Here is a 12,812-nt window from a genome sequence, read left to right on the forward strand (position 1 = left end):
ATGAAAGTGGTAGTGTAGTTTTTGTTTTTTTAGAAATGTTTTATTTAATCTGTTATTAAAAATTTAACTCCTAAATTCAGTATAAATTTTGGTGATTTACAGAGATAAAGGCTGTGAAAGAGAAGTGGAAAGAAAGGATAGGCTTGTTTGTGATGAACAGATGATGCTTTAGTCATGGAAATAGTGACAAATATACACATATACAAGTTTGAAGCTAGATCCTTGAAAATCCATAATATTGTAAACCAATGATAAGTTAATGAAATAATAAAAACTAAAGGTTCTCAAGGAATAAAACAATGATGCTTTTGAAAATATCAATACCTGCTCTAATTCAACATTATACAATGTGCTTCTTAAAAGTAAGTTATTAAGAAATGGAGACTACTAAGATGACTAGAACTCATGCTCTGACCTTAAAAAGTTCTGAATTTGATGTCTAGCACTGCAAGTCTATTCCATTCATACTACTGCTCTACTTCTGGTTGTTGTACTAGAAGTACCCACTAGAAGTCTTCAACACTACTAGATTCAAACAATATTGCATTGCCAGGTCCGGGTGCTGATCTTTTCCAGTTGCCCAAGATCTTGGGATGTCTCCTCTGCTCTCAATTTTAAAATAAATCTATATGTTTTACTAAACATTTCAGAGGAATAAAAATAAAATGCAACTTGGTAGCTATAGTAGATTACTTCTAAAATTACAATAAGATTAATGTTTTTATTTTGTAAATCCATGGAGAATATTCATCTTTGAGCAATGTGCTAGACAGAATACGTGTAAAGGAAAAGATACTATAGTTCCTATACTTATTTAGCTATTATTGTTCATAGTTTATTCAACTAGGTGAAATGAAGTATTTTCAAAAACAGAAAAGTTTGATTTTTTCTGCCACAGATATTCATGTTTTCCAGGCAGAAATGTTTAATAGTCACGCCTGAGTAGGAGTAGGAAGGCTAAGATTTTGAATATGAAAGATGGTATTTAAAATGGGTCTATAATGTTCTACAAAATTTATATTTATACATAAAAATTAAATGCAGAGTATAGGAAATGAAGGAAGGTAAATTCTGCAGATTAAATAATTAAAGGTGCAATAATTATATACTAAAGCACATACATTAATGTGGTGTCCCTTTACCTATTTCTTAGGATATTTTGATCCGGATTTTAAATTAAAACTAGGAAAATATGTTGTTTATTTTTTATCCTGGCTTCACTATGATATATGCTACTACCTTAAGTAAACCCTCAAATATCTCTGAAACTCATTTATTTATTCATAAAAAAATACTCTATGATGATGCCTAGGGCCCCATATATGTGAAATAAAGAAGAGATAAAGTTCAATCTGCATGATATACAACTCATGCTTTAGGGGATACAAAAAATGTTGGTAAGAAGTGATCCAAGATATATTGTTTTATCATAAAATAATAAAATATTTAGGTCTTCATTATAAATATGAAATGCAAATGAAATATCCCTTGCTCCAAAATCCTTTGTTATTTGTTAACACACATATCTTTGGATATAAGTTTGAGATTTTTCTTAAAAGTTAAGTGAACATTTTTTCTGTAAATTTCAGATAAGAAAAGGGGCTGCTCACAGACAGGACACTGACATATAGCCTATTCTAACACTCTACAGGGCTCTGCCTAGGCAAGTAGAGATGATAAAGAATCAGTGCTGCAAACAGTTCCAAGTTCCAGGTGACAGCAAAATTGAATGGCTTGAGATACAGTGGGAATGTACCAAATCTTCCACTCTTATCTGAATATCTGTAGAATTTTCATTTGTCAAATATGAAAACTTGAATTCAAGAACTATGTATAATACTAAAGATAATACCAGACATATTACCCTTCTATCTGGGAACATTGCTCTAAGACTTGAAACCTCAAGTTTCCCATTTTTACTTTTTCTGACCCACTTTATTTGCTTAATCAGGAAGCGACATGTACCTAAGTATAAAATAAATCCTGACATTTAAACACTGCTAATTACCTAGATATTATATTATCTAAATTTGTTTATATTCTTATACATGAGTTATTTTTATTATGTATAAATTATTTAATAGTTGTTTACTATAAATCTAATTGTTAATGTCACCAAATTTCCAGTTGTTTTATTTATGTTGAATGGTTTTTTACATATATCAGTGTGTGATGGTATATAATATATTATCTGTCAGAATTAGATTAAAATAGCAAATGATCATTTAATGCTTCTTGTAAAATATTTGGGTAACAAGTATTTGAAATTGCTAAAAAATGGATTTTATTCTACAATGACAGGGAGAGATTCCATGACAGTTGTTTACTAGAAAAATCACATATATGTATATATACAAAGAATTCATTTCACTAAGATCTGTCATCTAATGATGCTATTAGCCGTTGATATGAGAAGTTCTCTTGAGAACATGAAAGTACCATTATATATATAGCAATCATTTGTTGATACATCTCCCTCTGATTGTCTTCTGACTTAGTAGCAGGCCTACTGAAACTTTGGATAAAAAAAATCTCACTTGGAGAAGAGAAAACCATTTTATTCTGCATGTTTATCACCTCTTTACACATGTAGAAATGTCCTAAACTGGTTCTACTCTAAATTTTCATTATCCTTTTATATTAATCCAAACTACTTAGTAATGTATATAAACAACACACTCCTATCTAAAAGACTTGAATACCTCTGATTGGTTTTATGTTCATTATCTTAATACTTGCCATTTGTAATATCTTTCTTCTAAAAAGCTCTCTAGAGAGCATTTGGATGACAAAAAAAGATAAATGAATATGATTGTGCTTTATGGTTTAGAGTTGAAAGGAGAGGCTTTGAATGTACTATGGTCCAGGAGTAACTCCCCTTGCTGTGCCTTTGCTTTCTAGTTCCAACATGACAATCCTTAGCCAAGAGGTAGGCCTTATATGCCATTGTTCTTTTTCTCATCTTTTATTCTCTCTCTCTTTCACCTTTTATTTCTCTTGCTCTCTTTCATGCACACACACACACACACACACACACACACACACACACCTGCGTTTTGATATAGAATTTTTGAAAGTTACTAATCCAATTAAAAAAATTAACATGAGGCAAAAAAAAGTAATCAGAGTATTTAGAAAATAATACTCAAGTTCAATGAACATTGTATGTTATACTTTGTATCTTGTAAGAAAAACATCTAAAGTTATTTTAAAAAATGTAACCACGCCAGTTTCATTCCTGGAAATCACATATGTTTCTACTAGTACCATCTGGAGTGACTTCAGAACCTAGAACCAACAATAAAAACTGAGCTTTATTAGGGTGGCCCCAAACTACCAAAATTTTTTTTTTCTCTTTTTTTGGGCCACACCCAGTGATACTCAGGGGTTAATCTGGCTATGCACTCAGAAATCGCTCCTGGTTTGAGGGATCATATGGGATGCTGGGGGATCTAATCGGGGTCCGCGCCAGGCTAGCGCACTCACGGTAGACATCTTAAGGGTTGTGCCACTGCTCCAGCCCCCAAAAATTTATATTAAAAGAAACTCAGGAAATCCCTCGAACAGTATGGTTCCTAGAGCATCTCCAAGATCAACTAGCCCGCTAAGGCACAAAGCTGAAGTACACCCCAGAGTGTAGATCAACTATTTTAAAAACAATTCACTTGAACAAAATTTAGGTCAGCTCATTTTAGCCCGCATGATATGTATATTTTAGATGTTTCACAATAAATGTCTAATTTTTAGAGAGCAGACAATATGGAATACTTAATGTTTCTATATGAGTAATATAAATTAAGGGCATCAAACAGAAAGGGTCAGATATGGTTTTTTTAGAAATTTTTTAAATAATTATTCATATTTGGTCAAATGACTTCATTTGAGTTACTATGTTGGAACCCAGAAGCAAGTACACTCCCTCCCTGTACTAGCAATAGGTAACCAACTGGCAGATCTGAAGCTTCTGAAAGATTCAGTCCTCCTAACCAATGCAATTCACTCTGACTTCTCGGCTCCCTGATCTCTATCAATAATTATCCTGTTCTCAAGAATCGCCGAGGGATTCATAGGATTCATCTTGGACACCTTCATCTTGTCCATTTCATTTATCTAGCTAATCAACAATTCCTTTGGACTCTTTTCTTGTATCTCACATTTATCCTTCCTTGCTGTTACTTTAAGGAAAGTCACTGCCTTTCAAGCCTAACTCCCTGAGATAATAGCCTCGCTAGGACTTCCATTTTTCAAGAACTTGTACAAGATAAGCACTCCTTGTTTACTAATGCAGTTAGTTTAGATTCTTTTTTCCTTTCCTGCCCTTTCAGACCATACAATCCATCTCTACCCTTCTCATTTAAATGTTTCCCACTTATTTCAAAGAATTCGCCTTTTCTTTTGTCTGAGCACTTGCTACTTTTTTTCCATATTAACTCCTAATATTGGCATTTCTTCTTATTCTGGATTCTCTTAAACTTGCCTCCATAATTTTTCAAATGCTAATGTTCTACAGCTTCTTAGAAACATATCTGCAATTCTAACTTTCTAATAAAATATCTTTTAAAAAACATTTCAGTTAACATCTATTTCAGAAATTCTTACCTCTAGTGTGGATGGATTCAGTGAATACAATATAATTTGAATACTTTCATTCTTCGTCCTTATTGTTATTCCCCAAATCTCTGAATATCTAATCATTTAATTTGAACTTAGATATTTTCTTTTGAAAGTTACTTCAGTGCTTATCATCCACATTTTCTTATAATTTATAATATATCCAAATAATTTGTATGTTGAATTGTTGTGCATTAATTTAAGTAATTAAATTAAACCAGTTACTTGTTGATCTTTACTGAACAGAGGTTGAAAATTACTTATTAGAGAGAAAACATTAGAGATAACTCACTGAAAGATTTATTCTGAGTAACTGCATCTCCAGATACAGTAGATGATTAGTGGTTTCTTGTTATTTAATTAGTCAACCATCTCACTAATAATACTTCAGACCAAAAATAATATAAGTCAAATTGGTAGAAGTGAGTTCTGAATCAACAGTAATTGTTGCTTTTTAATAACAATACTGTAAGATATTTTTAATATTGTTTATTTTAAATAATTTTTATGGAATCACCCTTAGATATTGTTACAATACTGTTTAGGACTGAGTTTCAGTCATACTTTGACTCAAGAAATAATGTTACACTATCTTCTGCATGCATTAAAACAGGCCCCTTATTAATCTGTCACACATAAATTGATCAATAAAACATTGTATCTTAAGAAGAAATCAATTAAAATACTTCTTCACTTTGTCCCTGGTGTCTCTCTTATTCTCTATGTTGGCTCACCTACTCTCTTTTCATTTCGTATTGGCACAATCTAAATTATTTTCCATGCTCGCCAATTTTCTATGTCTTCTTTAATCTATTCCTTATACCCAAGCCATTCAGACCCTAAATCAAAATAATATTAATAACTGAATTCTTTCAAAGTAGAAAACATTCCTATTGTCATCCCTTGACTTCCAATACTACAAATGGCCTTTATAACCACTCACCATGGATTCTCCTCAAGATATATACTTGATTATACTTTCTTGAAGTCAATGTCAGTGTCATAATAAAAGGAACTCTAATTTTTGTTTTCCTACAAAAAATAAATGTGGACATTTTAATTGGTAAATAATTGCTATATGTAGTTATTTTTCATGTATTGTATAGTATAAATTATCATACTTATAATCACATTATCTAAATTTTTCATATTCTTATACATTATTTTTATTATTGTGCCTATCATTTTATTTCTTGATAAACATCTATTATCTGTATAAAACCTTTTATGTTATTTTCAGTCTGTTGAATTGTTGACCTATACATTTTCTTCTAATGTAGATTATGATTAATTGGGTTGTAATCATGTATATATTTTGTGTGTGAAGCAATATATTTTTACTGAAATGTATTTATGTAGAGATTGGGGGAGAGATAGGGAGAAGCAAGTACTAGAGAGAAATCACAGGCTTCTCTCAGGCAAGCAAAGAAACTTTGAGAAAATTAATCACATGCATTCAAGGAAGAACACAGGATAGAAGAGCAAACAGCATGTAGATTTTTTACTTTCTCCTTGATATTTCAAATTAATATTTTATTTGTTTGTACATTTTTTGTTTTTTTGTTTTTTTCAGCCACACCCGGTGATGCTCAGGGATCACTCCTGAATATGCGCTCAGAAATTGCTCCTGGCATGCGGGTCCATATGGGACACCACGGTCTGTCCTAGGCTAGCGTGTGCAAGGCAGACACCTTACCACTTGTGCCACTTCTCAGGCTCTGTTTATGAACAGATTTTTATGATGTCCAGTAAAAAACACATATTTAAATATCCCTCCACTGACAAATGAAAGTGATCATCTAGGTGTACCCTCTCCTTCTGTTTTCTTTTGCTCAGCATAATATTCTCAGTATCCATGTATCCATCATGTATCAGCAAATTTTATTATTTCATTTTTACTAATAGCTGCATAGTTTTCCACTGTATGGGGAGCATGATATTAATATCCAGAGACAATAGAGACAATAAGACACATCTATGGTAGAAAGCTTGCCACAAATAGCAGGAAAGTTTAGGTAGGACAGAGATGGGACTGCTATGGCTATGGTTGTTGGAAATATTCATTCTCCACAAGAATTGGGTATTGAAAGGAGATAAGGTGTTATAGATGATACTCTTTCAGCGACAATATTGCAAACAATAATATTTTACAGGTAAATAAAAGGGAGGGAGGGTGAGACAGACAGAAACAGAGACAGAGCAAGAGAAAGACAGAGAAACAACCAAGATGCCCTTCAACAGACGAATGGCTAAAGAAACTGTGGTACATATACACAATGGAATATTATGCAGCTGTAAGGAGAGATGAAGTCATGAAGTTTTCCTATACATGGATGTACACGGAATCTATTATGCTGAGTGAAATAAGTCAGAGAGAGAGAGAAAAATGCAAAATAGTCTCACTCATCTATTGGTTTTAAGAAAAATGAAAGACATTCTTGCAATAATAATTTTCAGACACAAAAGAGAAAAGAGCTGGAAATTACAGCTCACCTCAGGAAGCTCACCACAAAGAGTGATGAGTTTAGTTAGAGAAATAACTACATTTTGAACTGTCCTAAAAATGAGAATGTATGAGGGAAATGGAAAGCCTGTCTAGAGTACAGGCGGGGGTCGGGTGGGGAGGAGGGAGATTTGGGAAATTGGTGATGGGAATGTTGCACTGGTGATGGGTGGTGTTCTTTACATGACTGAAACCCAAACACAATAATGTATGTAATCAAGGTATTTAAATAAAATATAAAAAAAAGAAAATCTACAATGACACAATGACTTAATTTTTTTCTGATAATCCCATTACCATTTATTTTGAGCCAGCTATATTAAGTATTCATTTCTGTCAAAGGGTAAGCTTGGGAAAGGGTGAAATACTGGAGACAATGGTGGAGGAAATTTTGCACTTGTGATAGGTTTAGTGATGAAATACTGAATGACAGAATAAGTAACTTTGTAAACCATGGTGTTTAAATAAATAAGTTTATTTAAAAAAAAAAGGTCTGCCACAAATGCTGGCAGGGAGGGCAGGAGGGAAACTGCAGCCATTAGTGAATGCACATGAAAGAAAGATGTTTTCTGACTAAAAATTAATCATGAAGACATTATAATTGTGTACCTCATGGTAATTCAATTCATTTATTTATAAAAACTAGAAAATGTAAAATAAAAGTATTCCTCCACATAGTGTCTTCTCTACATTATTTGTGTATTGAGATTGACATTATTTGGAGAATTTTCTTTATAAGATATTCAAACTGTTCTAAGGTCCCTTCTACATGCTCCCTCCATGTCATCTCCCCTAACTCCCATCCTAGAGCACATTCTGTCCAGCAGGAGAGGGTCTGCTTATGGGGAACCAACTGGACTTGGTGTGTCAGCGACCCCAGTCTCCCTACAGATGGGCCCAAACCGAATTTCCTTTCTGGAAATCAGGAGATGAGAGTCCCCTTCTCTAGCCCCCTCCCTGTATCTTCTTCCTCTCCCTCCCAATAAAAACAGAAAACACTAGAATTTATTTATATGCATTGATGTTGTAGGTCTAGATGAACAAAAACAACAAAACAAACTAAACATTTCACTGCTCTATTTATATAAAAAAAAGATATTCAAACCATTCAGAGGACAGAATTCATTAGACATTCATATATAAGTAGTAGTGGATTTAATCATGTTTCCTCCTGAAGAAACAGAAATAGCCTTAAACAAAGAGAGATAAGTTTAGAGACTAGTGTATGAAATGAATGAGTTGTAGATTCCTGCAGAAGAATGCCAATGGGAGGCATATTAACATCCTTGGAAATTCAACGCTGTTGACAGACTCTTCACTACTCATGAATCCTATAATATATTTTATGGTTCTAGATTCCAAGACCAGAGCATCCACTGATTCATTTAGGAACACACTTGGAAATGTTTTTAACATATTATTTATTTTATATTTGATATATAATATTTTTCTCTTTACAGGTTCATGTTTGACATAGTTATAGATTGTTGTGCTGTGATATACATATTAGCCTTGAAGAAACAAGAATTTCTAACTTATCCCTATATAAGTGCTTCCCATATGACATAAAATTAGCATATAACATTGTTAAGCAGACAGCCTGATATACATTAACAAGAGCACTATTTTGAGATTTGTACCATCTAATTATTAACTTAATTCAGTGATTCTAAATTATGGTGTAAATTCTGTTTTCATGTTGAAGCTGTAAAAATTGACTATTAAGAACAATTATCTTTTGTTTTTTAGCTTTCCCTTTATGCAGTATTTTTAATTATAAATAAATATTTCCTCATTTTCCTCTGATATACCTAACTTCATTTAAGTGTTTATTATTTTGAGAGTCAGAAGTATTTTTTTTCTGCCAAGATATAAAATAACACAAAATTTTTATGTAGACAGTTTCAATTAACATCAAATTTTATTATGTGTCATTATGCATTGTGAACTGCAAAGTCCCCAGACTTATGTGTAAAATTATTACTAAATATGTTGGAAATTTTCTATTTATCTGGTTTATTAAAGTCCATGATACCTCAATGTGTAACCAGCAGAGGGAGTCAAGCTCAAATTATATTTCTTACTGAAACATAAAATCAGTTAATTGCTACGTGAACATTTGTTTTTAAATCAAAAGGAGATTCACTATTGGTATATACTTTAATTAATCATATGCTAGTTTTACATATTTGAATTTTGAAAAAAATGAGAATATAATTAAAAATACAAAAAATTATATAGGGAGAAGCTCTTGATTACTGGGCTTGTTTTTTAAAAGAACTAGGAGGAAAAAATCCTGTGTAAAATGCCATATTTCTGTAAAAGCTTCCTGAACAGGTGGATCTGAAGGTACAGGCTTTTGCATACTAATCTGGAAATGAGTCAACTTTCTTTTGTGTGTGTCTGTGACCATACATAGCAGTTCTCAGAGGTTACTCTCCTGGGTCTCCATTTAGTCATGACACTGTGCAGGGCTTGAGGATCTCTATGAGGTGCTATATATATATATATATATATATATATATATATATATATATATATATATATATATATATATATATATATATATATATATATACATATATATGTGTGGTATATATATTTATATATAAACAAATATAAATATAATATATATGTTTTTTTGGGTTTTGGGTCACATCCAGCAGTGCTCAGGGGTTAATCCTGGCTCTATGCTCAGAAATTGTTCCTGACAGGCTCAAGAGACCATATGGGATGCAGGGATTCGAACCACTGACCTTCTGCATGCAAGGCAAGTGCCTTACCTTCATGCTATCTCTCAGACCCCGGGGTACCATATATTTAACCCAATTTCTCCACATGCAACTAAGTGCCTTACCCTCTGTACTATTTCCTTGCATCTGAGTGCAGGATTCTAAAGGTAATATTTCCTAATTTTGTCTTAATTTAACTTCTTCTTCCCTTGGGGCAACATTCATAAAAAATGTTAGTATCTATCTTTCCTCTATCTTCAATTTACAAGTTCTGTTAATCTTTCTGAAGCTTTCACATCTTTCCTATATCTACTGACATTGTCCTATAAACTATTTTAGTCATTTTTTGCTTGTTCTGTTTTAAAAACTTTGTAAATAACCTTATTATTATTATTATTATCATTATTATTATTATTTTGTTTTTTTAGGCCACACACGTTTGATTCTCAGGGGTTACTCCTGGCTAAGCACTCAGAAATTGCCCCTGACTTGGGGGGACCATATGGGACACCGGAGGATAGAACCCCGGTCGCGATCTTTCCTTGGCTAGCACGTGCAAGGCAGACACCTTACCTCTAGCGCCAACTCGCCAGCCCCACCTTATCTTTTTTTTTTTTTTTTGATTATAGTGGCTTACGTATCTTTCACGTTAGTATTTTAGGTACATATTAACATTGAATCAGGGGATTACCCACCACCAAATTTGTCCTCCCCGCTTCCCCATTCCCTTTCTGCAACACATATGCCCTACCATTACATAACCCCCAGGCTGTTAGAGTAAGTGGTCCCCTCTTTGTCTAGCTTACTATCAGTGATCATACATCTGTTTGGTCCTGGTGCCCTCCCTTGTTTCTCCCTGTATTTGAGAGGCTAAGCTAGATAAATCGAGTTATGTGGTTTTGTTTGAGGGAAAGAAAGGCAATAGAATGGGGTAAAGATTAAGCAAAAAAAATTTAAAAAAATAATAAAAATATGCTGAAAATGGGCAGAGTCCTAGTGGTTATCAGCCTCAGTTTGAGAGAGGACTTGAAAAAGGTAATTGAAACAGCATAACAATACAAAAAAAAGTCAAATTAAATATCAGTGAGCCCTTAAAGCAATAAAGAGAAGCACCACACAATAGTCTTGGTTCTGAATTCAAATCATGCCATAGTACAAAAAGAAAGAGAAAGGTAAGATAAAATAATATAATATAATAAAGGAGACATCAACTTCAATATCTACACCAAAACTTTTTGACTTATTTCAGACACTCTCCAGTTGCAGCACCAATTATTTTCTTAAAACATGGATCTAATTATGTCTCACTTTCTTATAAATATCTCTTGTTTGTTCCTATTTTGTACACAATAAAATTAAAAACATTATCATATCTATCAATCACCTCACTGACACAGTATACAAGAATCAAGTCAATTCTAATCTAACATTATCAATTTCTTTCCATTATCCTTCCTATACTTTACTCTGCACTGATATTTATATCAGTTTTTGAGACAATTTCATTGCTAAATTTATTACAAAGCAATCGTGTAATTAATAAATATATTTATCATTTCTCATAATTCTATCAATAGTTATCTATTTCTCAAGTTTATTTTCCTTTTGATCTCAAATTTTCCATTAGCAAATTAATTTTCCTAATATGTTAATATTGCACTTTACTCATCCAAAACTTAAAGTAGACTTCAAACTCTGAAATAATTAAAGTAAATATTTTTCACCTTGAGCATTCATAATTCTTCATTACAAAACATCTCTAATATTCTCTTCCTTTTCCTTTCTGTTATTCAGGTAAATCTTTCTCTTCTTATTTTCTTTATGCTGGTTTTCATGTCCATCCTTTCCATCTGATGTTGCCTACCTTCATTCTCCTTTTGAACAACTTAAAAAAGTGAACTTAAATTCTTCAATATCAGTCATTTGACTTGCACGGGCTAGCCTAGCATGAACCTCGGTTTGATCCCCTGGCGTCCCATATGGTCCCCCAAACCAAGAGCGATTTTTGAAAGCATAGTTAGGAGAAATCCCTGAGTGTCACCAGGTGTGGCAGAAAAACAAAACAAATAAAACAAAAAACACCTCTTGAATATCTAAGAAACTTCCATTTTTATTAATTTGTAAATGTGTATGTATTATCGCAGACTTTCTATTCTGCTTTCTTATTTAGGATTCAGTTATTCATTGATTTATCTTTAAGTAAAGATAGACCAATGAGGTTATCTTTACCTATGCTTTTTCTACCTGGGCTTTGATGAGTTCCTATTAATTTGAGCTCTAATTTTATTATTTTGCAGCACTATTCAACACTAAGTAGGACTGGCTTTATGTTTTGATTTTGTACATATACAATACCTATACAATACTTATACAATAGTATAGGTATACTGGAAGAACATTTATTTGTAGAAAGCAATTTGGACACACACTAACAGATGATATTCCCTTGACTATTTGCACAAAAAAAGGCATCAGTTGTGCAGTTATTTCCCCAGAGCTTAGCACAATGTCTGCCATAATGTAGTACTCAAAAATATTGATTATTTTAATAAATTGTATACAGGGAGTACAATTGATGAGACATATCTTATGACTCTACTTGCTCTCATCAATGCAGTCTCCTATGTCATTACTAAGAGCAGAGAGAGCTGAGCATGTGATTTATAAATAGAACAGGAAGATACTTTAAGCACACTAATTTCTTGGTCCCTTTGAATAATATAATGACCTAACACTAGACTTGCCCTGAAGCTCAATACTGTCAGTAAACTCTTGGGAAAACATATTAGTGTTATTTACATGATTTATAGCCTCAAGATATTTAACTAGGCACTTCATTTAGATTTAGCAAGAGGGCTAGAGCCTGCTAAATAAATAAAGATATATAAGAAAATATTTAGTAAAGTTTAGAAATTAAACATCATCTGCTCATTTTAAGTGACACTCTTTAATCTTCAATTTAAAAT

This window comes from Suncus etruscus, chromosome 13 (assembly GCF_024139225.1).
Source record: "Suncus etruscus isolate mSunEtr1 chromosome 13, mSunEtr1.pri.cur, whole genome shotgun sequence".
Taxonomy (NCBI): domain Eukaryota; kingdom Metazoa; phylum Chordata; class Mammalia; order Eulipotyphla; family Soricidae; genus Suncus; species Suncus etruscus.